Raw genomic sequence first — 9,842 nt, forward strand, 5'->3', positions numbered from 1 at the left:
GAATGACAGAAAGAGATCTCTGCACTTTTTTTAAACTGACAAATTCTACCTCTTTTCTAGAATCTCTGAGTTCTGGGATGCACTTACCGACAGGAAGAATAGAAGAGAGAATTTCTATGGGAAAACTTGGGAGAATGGAAACAAAACATGAAAAATTGGTGCTAAAAAAGAAAAAAAAGTGAATGTGTGTGTGTGTATATCTATATATGCATGTAATAAATAAATAGCTGATGGGATCTGCATGTTTTGAGATAGAACTCAATTCTATCCTGAAAGTGAGCTTCCTTCAGTACCCAGACAATGAGCGGTGATTGATGACCTTTGATATTTTTCTCCAAGAGTGATTTCAGGTTAAAAAAATATGTCCCATGTTAAGGTGAAGTTCTCACCAAATGTAAAATTTTACTGCCAGTTCACACATTCAGCCAAAAGTTCCTTTAAGTTAATTATACATTATCTGAACAAGTGTATACACGTTCAGTCTCTTCATATCTGTACACATTTTCTGGTACTTTTGTTCTGATTTTTAAAGAACCTTGACTAATTCACTTTAGCGTGAAGCTAATCCTACACCGTGGGGCTAAGTATAAAACAAGTGACATTCTCAAATGGGTGACAAAAATGAACAGACTGGGGACAATTAAGTCTCATTAGCTGCGTGTTGTCACATTAACTACGGGCTGCGGCACCAATTTTCTCTTCTCTGTCATGGGCCAACGCTCCCCCCGCTTTTATGGAGCAAGCCTCTTGGTGATGAGATGCCCAGAGCAAGCCCTGCTTCAGCTCTGTTCATGTCGGGCCCTCTGGACTTTATTTCCATTGCCACAATCTTAGACGTTCACCCCTCAGGTCTGTTGGTCACAGCGATGAGTCACTGAAATGGTCAAGCAGCAGAAAAAAGTTCTTTCCCTGCTGCTCAGTCCGCACGGCAGTTAGAGCCGTGGGTGGGAACAGAGTGACTTTATTTCAAGTCATGATTTTAGAACCTTGAAGGCGGTCATGAGACCCAGACCTATAGGATGCCCGTTTTAATTCTTAGTCACTTGATCCCAACAGTCGTAGGACTGACAACTGTGGATTTGTGAACGCACCCAGGGGGATGAACCGTCGTCTGCTTTTCCACAGTGATGGGGAAGAACGGCAGCGAGGCTGCAGCACGTGCATTAGTGGGGGTGTTGCTGGTTTAAAAGCATCTTTCAAGTTTCTTTACCCTGTTTCCCTTTTTGTCTCTCTCTAGTTAATGATGTCCTTTGGGGGGAAAAACCCTGCATTTAAGCTCAGCTAACAGAGGTCCTACTCCATAGTGGTATGTTTTGCAAGGAGTGGGTCTGGATAAACTTTTCTAGCACAATTGTATATCTAAGCCCTGATGGCTTTTTCTTTGAATTTTCCAGTTAATACTTAATTCTATGTAAGCAACTTTTTTCCCCCTTTAATTGTAAGGTAAGCCCGTCCTCAAACAACAGTGTGTTTTGTATAATATATTGGATTTTGCCAAAATTATTTCTTAAAGCAATATTGGATTCTTTATCTGAATTCAAGAGAATGATACAAAACAGAACCCGGAAATGGAAGTGGTCTCAGGGAGCACGTCTGCCCAGACGTTCTAGGTCTGTCTTTGCCACCCTGAGGCACTCACAGCTAAGCGGCTACACTGACCAGCCATTTTATTACGTGTAGAAACGTGTAAATAACCTGATTTCCTGTAACAGCAACACTGAAACACAGTCTTCTCAGAAAACACAGCCCATGCGGAGACAAAGAGGATGAATGAACGAACAGATGAATGGAGGAAAAGATGGTTGGATGGATGAATGAAGAGATGAATGGATAAATTGGTGAATGAATACAGCGGTGTTCTCAGGGGTCCCCTTACTCAGGCAAATCCTCCCTGCTGCTTCCTCAGCAGAGGTGGCATTTCACCTTTCTCACCCACGCTTAGAATTCCCTGTAGAGGGGTCCTGGGAATGCAGAGCTATTTTGGCCCATTGAGGTCAAGGTTGGGGTCCCCAAACGCAGCGCCCGGCACCACCAGCAGCCTCGGGCTGGGCAGTCGCAGGGCTGGTCTGCTCGGACTCGCCTCCCGTGGACCCTCCCCAGGGAGGAAGGGCCACTGGCCACGGCCCACGTGGCCTCCGTGCAAGACCCAGGTCCCTTCCTGCCTTCACAGCATCCACATAACCAGTCCCTACAGTTAATCCGTGAAGCATCAGAACTTGGTGACTGACACAGTTCATCTTTCCCAGCAACTCTGTTTAAAGCTTTCTGAGGACAAAAGTAAGAAGACAATTACACAGATTGCGGAGACCAGAGAAAGAGCAGGAGAAAGAGAAGCTCGGAGAGACACAACCACAGTGGAAAGTGCACAGCTCAGCAGTTAACAGGGCAGCGTCCCAGCTGATAGGACGACGGCCCAGCACCTGAGCGCACGCACGCGCCTGATTAAACACCGCAACACACACCCGGAAGAAGCCTGTAAGCTGGGACACGTCTTTGCCAGAAGCAGCGTGTTAACCACTGCTCGTGCACTTCTCCAACTGCAGTCCTTTAATTCTTTCATTTAGAGAACAGTTTACATTATAATAGGCAGCATCACTTCTGTTTTAAAACAATTGATTATATGGCTGTTGCCAAATTATGGACCCACTGGACATTTTCATAAGTGAAAACACCTGCAAATGTGCTTTGAGAATGGCCTTTAAATAGGGTGTCTGGTGACACACAGAGGTCTGTGGACTTGGCAGCGGGAAGCCCGTGAGCTACAGCCCCTGCCCCCCGCCCTGGGGTCTCTGCCCGCAGACCCCAGCCCTTGCAGACTGTCACACTGCATCGGAGGGCCACATGCTGGTGACTCCACGCGTTCGTTCTGTGGCCGAAAGTGCCTCAAACAAATCTTCCCGGAACCTCAAAATCCTGCCAACCCCACCGGCTCAGCACCCGGCCAGCAAGGAATCTTCCCAAGTCCTAAACATCTCAGAAGCCAAGGTGCGGCAGCAAACAGCAGAGGCCCAGAGACCAAATGCCCCCGGGATGAGCGCAGGGCCTTGAGGAGCTCCTTCAGGGACAGGAAACGGCACCGCCAGTGGGGGGTGGAGGGCGGGTGGGAAGGGGTGTTGGGACATGACCCCCGAGGCCAGACCCAGCCCAGTGATCTCGGCATTAGCCAGAGACGAGTGACCCAGCCCCCCGGGGAGGGCCGTCCTAGTGGGATCAGTGTAAGAGGCTTGTCTGAGGTCACCACCCAGCACGTGGCTACGCTGGGAAGTCAACCAGCCCCTGCGACTGGAGCTGACCTCTTAACCCTGGTGCCCACGGCTGCTGCAAACTTGCCCCAGCTGGACACGTGCCCCCACGTTTCACAGAGAGCCTGCACGCTCTTCTACTGCATGAAAATTGGAGCAGACATCTTTTCCCCTGTTCTTCCCACTAAGCACCACGAAAAGCCCTGGTCGTCACGGACAAAGCAAACATGGGAAGCCTCTGGAAGGTGCAGAGGCAGCAGAGGTACAAGGATCACGAGGCCCAGGCTGGCCGGGAGCCCCTAGTTCGTGGTTTGGCTTATGCCTCCCACCAGGTGCTGGAGAAACTTGGCAGATCTGGAAACACCCACAGATCCATACGAGAAAGGCTGCTCTCCAGCCTAAGGACCAGGAGACCAGTCGGCCTCCCAAGACCCGCAGTGCTTCCACAGTAATGGTTCCACCCCAGCCAAATAGCACAGAGGAAATTCAGGCCCTGTCCCCAGCCTTCCAGCAGAAGTTCAGTGGCGAGTCGACACCCGCACCATCATGGGGCTGAAAAGAGGCGGCCGGGCCATGTTTGGGGTTGTGGTGGAGCAGGCTGTGTGGGGAACACGGGCTTCCACCCCAGCCGACAATATCACGGTGCACCAGCACGGGGTCAGGAGCCTGCCTGCTCGAGGACAGGTTTAAATGAGATCCAGAGTCTTATAACACACACACCACCCACGTTTCCATCAAAGACCATCCGCCACACCAAGAACCAGGAAAATGTCCTATGGAACAAGAAAAGACTCTCAGTAGAGGCCAACACTGAAATAACAGACGGCAGGATTATCTGATGAGGACGTGAAAGCAGTGACGGTAAGGATGCTTCGCAAGCACTTACAAGTACACCTGAAACAAATGAAGAAACAGCAAGTCTCAACAAAGACATGAAGCTTTCAGCAAATAAATAGAAAATACAAAGCAGAACCATCTAGACGTTTCAGAACTAACGACTATTGTATATGAAACAGTGTCAGATACAAATATTGTGTCTGACCCACAAGGTTGGCTCAACGGCAAAATGGAAAAAACAGAAAAAAAACAGTGAAAAAAGATAAAACAATAGACATTCCTCGGTGTCACTGACCATCTTAGCAAGCTGATGAAGAGTCACACAATCATATCAATTCATGCAGAAAAATATTTAACGATTCTCCTCAAATTGATGTACAGGTTTCACGCAAATTCCATCAAAATCCAAGCAAAATATTTTGCAGACATAGACAAGATTATCCTAAAATCTATATGGAAAGGCAAAGGAACTAGAATAGCTAAAACAATTTTGAAAAAGAAAACTAAAGTGGAATTACTCTACCTGTTTTCCAGACTTTTTATGTAGCTTCAATAATCAGGGCAGTGTGGTATTGGTTGAGGCATAAACACATAGATCAATAATACAAAAGAAACAGAATAGAGAACCCGGAAAGAGCCCCACACAATGACGGCCAACTGATTCTCTAAAAAAAAGGCAAAAGCAATTCGGTGGAAGAAGAATAGCCATTTCAAAAAATGGTGCTAGAGCAATTTTAAATCTTAAGGCAAAATAATGAACCTTGAACAAAACCCACAACTTATCAAAAAGTAACTCAAAGTCGATCATAAATTTAAACGTAAAATTATAAAATTTTTAGAAGACAGGAGAGAAGCTTCAGGACCTAAGGCTTGGTGAAGAGTTCTCAGACGTGACACCAAAAGCACAGTCCATAAAAGGAAAACAGCAATACATTGGGCTTAGCACAATTAAAAACAGCTGTCATCCTACAGACTTTGTAAAGAAGATTAAAAGACAAACTATGGACTGAGAGAAATGTTTTGCAGACCAAGTGTCTAACAGAGCACTCATAGTTAAGAATGCATAAAGAGCTCTCAAGATGTAACAGTGAAAACCCCCAAACAATCCAGTTGGAAAATGGGCAGAAGATGTTGTCTGCAGAATAATGGTTCCCCAAAGATACCCATCTTCTCAGGCCTGTAATCTCTAGAACCTGAGGATATCTTGAGTTTTATGGCAAAGGATAACTAAGATTGCAGATGGAGTTAAGACGCTAGTAAACTGAATTTGAGGACAGAGATTATCCTGGGTCATCCACATGGGCTGTGTTAGGGTTCTCCAGGAAGCAGAGCGGATGTAGTAGGGGATGTAGGTATATATATAGGTGGAGGTGGTGTAGGTATATATATATAGGTGTAGGTGGTGTAGGTATATATATAGCTGTAGGTGGTGTAGGTATATATATAGCTGTAGGTGGTGTAGGTATATATATAGCTGTAGGTGGTGTAGGTATATATATAGGTGTAGGTGGTGTAGGTATATATATAGGTGTAGGTGGCGTAGGTACATATATAGGTGTAGGTGGTGTAGGTATATACATATAGGTGTAGGTGGTGTAGGTATATATATAGGTGTAGGTGGCGTAGGTACATATATAGGTGTCGGTGGTGTAGGTATATATATAGGTGTAGGTGGTGTAGGTATATATATAGGTGTAGGTGGTGTAGGTATATATACAGGTGTAGGTGGTGTAGGTATATATAGAGAGAGATTTATTTTAAGGAATTGGCTCACACAATCGTGGTGACCAGCAGAGCCCAAATCAGCAGGGCAGGCGGGAGGGCTGGAATCCCAGGGAACAGGTGGTCCTACCATCTGCTGGCACAAGTTCCTCTTGCCCAGGGGACGCCAGTCTTTTCTTTCTATCCAGGCTTTCAACTGATTGGATGAGGCCCACCCACAATCTGCTTTACTCAAAGCCCACCAATTTTTTTTTATTTCCTTTGATAACTAACATTTACTGAGTACTTAATACATGCCACGGACTCTTCCACGCACTTTATATTTTTTATATTTTTTCCCTCCCAATTTGAAAACCAACATAACATAAAATTTACCATTGTAACAATTGTTAAGGGTATAGTTCAGTGGTATTAAAGGCATTCATATTGTTGTTCAATCATCACCCCCATCTATCCCCATAAATCTTTTTTAGAAAAAAAAAAAGACATTTATTCAAAGAACAGAATATACTTAGAATTGTTTGCTTCTAAAAAGCCCATTTTCCCCAAGCTTTAACTTTATGATTTCATATTAAGCAATGAAGTTATTTTACACAATCTAGTTACACAATTTTACAGAGATAGTCCCATGACTCTTTTTATCTTGTGAAACATAAGGTCTATACACTCTGCCTTCACTCTGCTCCTTGCACCTACCCATCCACTTTCTATCTCTGTGATTTTGACAACTCTAAGGATCTCATATAAGTGCAATCAGACAGTATTTGTCTTATCGTGACTGCAAAGCCCACCAATTTAAACCTAATCTCACTCAAGACACCCTCACAGAAACACAGCCAGGATAGGATTCAGTACATGTAGGTACTGTGGCCCAGCCAGAGCGGCCATTGTAATCACAGGGGTCTATAGATGTCGCAGCAGAGAGTCAGAGACAGGACAGGCTTTGAAGATGGAGGAGAAGAGCCACAGTCCAAGAACTGGTGGATCCTGGGAGTGGGAAGAGGCAAGGAAACAAATTCCACGCAGCTTCCAGAAGCCACACGGCACTGCTGACACCACGATTTTAGGCCAGCGACGCCCGGCTGGGGCTTCTGGTCTCCAGAACCAGGAAGATTATAAGTTTATATTGTTTGAAGTGAGCGTGGAGGACACACCTGCCCAGGGTGGGTCTCTCCGGCTTTGCTGTCCACACCCTTACAGGGAAACGTCCAGAGTGTCATTCGTGAGAGCCCAGCTCTCTCTGCTTGGTCTAAATTGGAAGTGGAGACAAAAACTAGGAAAACTGTCAGGTACTGATCAGATCCCGGCAGGGGCTGTTGTTTACCTTCCTGGACCTACCTGGACGGTTCCTGTGGTTGGCACTCTTTGCTTCTGGATGGTCACCACGGACACTGGTTTCCCTGCCCGGGCTGGTCACTGCAGACTGTGGGTCGAAGTTCTACAACCCTTCATGGTGCTGTTTTCCATTTGAGGCTGCTGGTCAAAGGACCGCACTTGAGTGGAAAGTGTCCAGACCACTGGTCTCTGTGTCATCAGACCATTAATTAACTCAAATGGGACACGGACCCCAACATGCTCCCTGCAAATGTAAGCTGTGCTTAAATCCAACATGTCCATGGACACTGCAAACGTTTGCAGTCTCCTCCGTGGCTACCCCTCAAGGTAGACTGCTTTCCACATCTACCCAAAGAAAATCCTTAAAGCATCTGCATTAGTTCCCCATAACAGCAATAAAAACATAAAAAAGCCAAAAGATCCCTGGTGGGCCTGCCACCTTTGGGTCCTCCCCGGGTTTAGGGGGCACCGTTGTTGTGCATCCAGGACCACCCCCCTGTGGTTGGAGGACTGTCCACCTGGGACCCAGCCCTGCCCTGGGGTGGCCAGCTACCCCATTCTGAGCCCCAGACATAGGAATCGGTCCGGGATTGGGATATGGGATGCGATATGGCCCAGGCAAGCCAACCAAAATCCTGTGGGATTTGCTCACTGGTGTGAATGGAGCAAGAATCTCGGAGGGGTGGAGCTGGGAGGTGGTGCGGGGGGACAAGCAGCCTTGCTCCTGCTGAGATGGAGCGGGGACTGGTGATGGTGGGGAGACAGGCGTCAGCCCCGGCCCCCCTGCTGGCTCCAGCACCTGCTCTGTAACTCAGTGAGCTCCCAGCCTTTGCCCAATGCACCTCTTTCCCCCGAAGCTGGCTTTGTCGGGTTCTGCCAGGTCTCAGGGTCTGCAGGACTGAGGGAGGACAGGAACGGGCAACAGAAGTAAGGAGAGGGGATCCCCGTCCCCCAAGGCCCCAGGGGTCTCCCGCATCTTCCTGTCTCTGCCACCCACACAGGCAGGACGCTGTTCGCTTCCTGCCGTGAGGTCACACACCCTGGACATTCCACAGTGTCCTGGAGACCACGCGGGAGAATCTGAGGGGACCTCAGGAGAGCGTCCTCCTTCCGCAGCTGGAGGAACATGGCGGCTAATACAGGAGTGGCCGTCTTCGTCCTGCTGCTTTGCTGCGGGCAGGGAGCTGAGTTCCGGCCGATAAACATGACCACGGGTACAGTCACGGGCGTTGCTGTGGGTGGGAGAACACAGGTGCCTCCCTGGGCTGAGTCAGGCGGGCCATGGCCTTCTCCTGGGGTCCCCCCCTTCATGCCTCCCCAGATTTACCGTTTGTTGCTGGGGGAATGGAGCAAGTTGGAGCGTTGTTCTATATTTGAAGCTTTGTTCAGATCCGATACTCCATGGGAGAGTAGCATACATTATACATTTTAACTTTTAATTATGGAAAATTTCTAGCTCACCCAAAAGTGGGGGAATCGTGGAAACTCCATCACCCGGTTTCAAGCGTATACGTTTTGCCGTCTTGTTTCACACACACACACACACACACACACACACACACACACACACACACACACTTTAGTTGTTACTGGAGCATTTTAGCATCGTCCAAGACGTCTTATGATTTTATGCAAACGCCTTCTTGCTAAGATGAAGGCATTTTTCTCTTACATACCTACAGTGTCATTGAAACACTAACGAAATTAACAAAACCCCCGTGCAGGGCTAGTACTGGCCCACACTCAGGCCTCCCCCCAGGCCTCAGAATGTCCTTTACAGGCGGCTGGTTCGAACCCCACCCAAGCAGGCCCCACCTGGCTCCGGCTGCTGTGTCCTGACCTCTGAGTTGAGGAAGGGGACAGTGGACGCGCCCCCCCTTGCTGGGATGTGACTCGCTGGCCGAGGAGGCCGCAGGTGCAGACAGGGGTGGGGCCCCCCGACCCCCTCTTCCTGCAGGAGGCTGCAAGCCCGGGCCCCCTGCTCCCCCCTCCCCTTCCTGCCCCCCTCAGAGGTCACCAAGGGCGAGCTCGAGGAAAGGGGTCCCGACAGACCCCCGGCCCAGCTCCCAGGCCGGACGAGCAGGCCCTGGAGAGTCAGCACAGGGCCCATGCGGCTCCCCTGAGAGCAGGACGTGGCCCAGGCCGGGCCCAGAGTTACCAGGGGGGTGGCCCAGCCCAGCCTGGGTCTGGAGGTCCCCCTGCCTGACCTCGTCACGAAGAAGCTACTGCTTCCAGCTGCTTTCCTGCAAGAAACTTTGAGTTTTGAGGCGCCGACCAAGGACGGCATCCTCTGGGTGCTGGGGTGTCGAAGGGTCTGTGACAGGTGGGGACGTGCGGTCACCCTACACCGCTGGCTTCCCCCGGCTGCCCGTTCCTTTCACGACTGTCGGGCCCCCGGTGCCCGCGGGAGCTGCTCCCACACAGGCTTGACCCAAGCGCTCCTGACGCAGCCCCAAGTCGGTCCGTCTCCTCGTGCAGACAGAGACGTCCGCAGGTGACCGTCAAGGGCTTCCCAGCTCGGTTATCCTAACGCGGGCACAGGGCGGGTGGGAAACTGAGAATGTCAGGGGAGGAGGCGTCAACAGGCACAACACGGCGAGGCGGCTACATTTGACAGTGCGCTCCGCAAACCGGCCGAGACCACAGAACGTAAATATTCTTCTGCTTGCGCTCGCTGGCTGGCTGGCACAATGGCTCCGCTATAAT

This window comes from Globicephala melas, chromosome 18, assembly GCF_963455315.2.
Source record: "Globicephala melas chromosome 18, mGloMel1.2, whole genome shotgun sequence".
Classification (NCBI taxonomy): Eukaryota; Metazoa; Chordata; class Mammalia; order Artiodactyla; family Delphinidae; genus Globicephala; species Globicephala melas.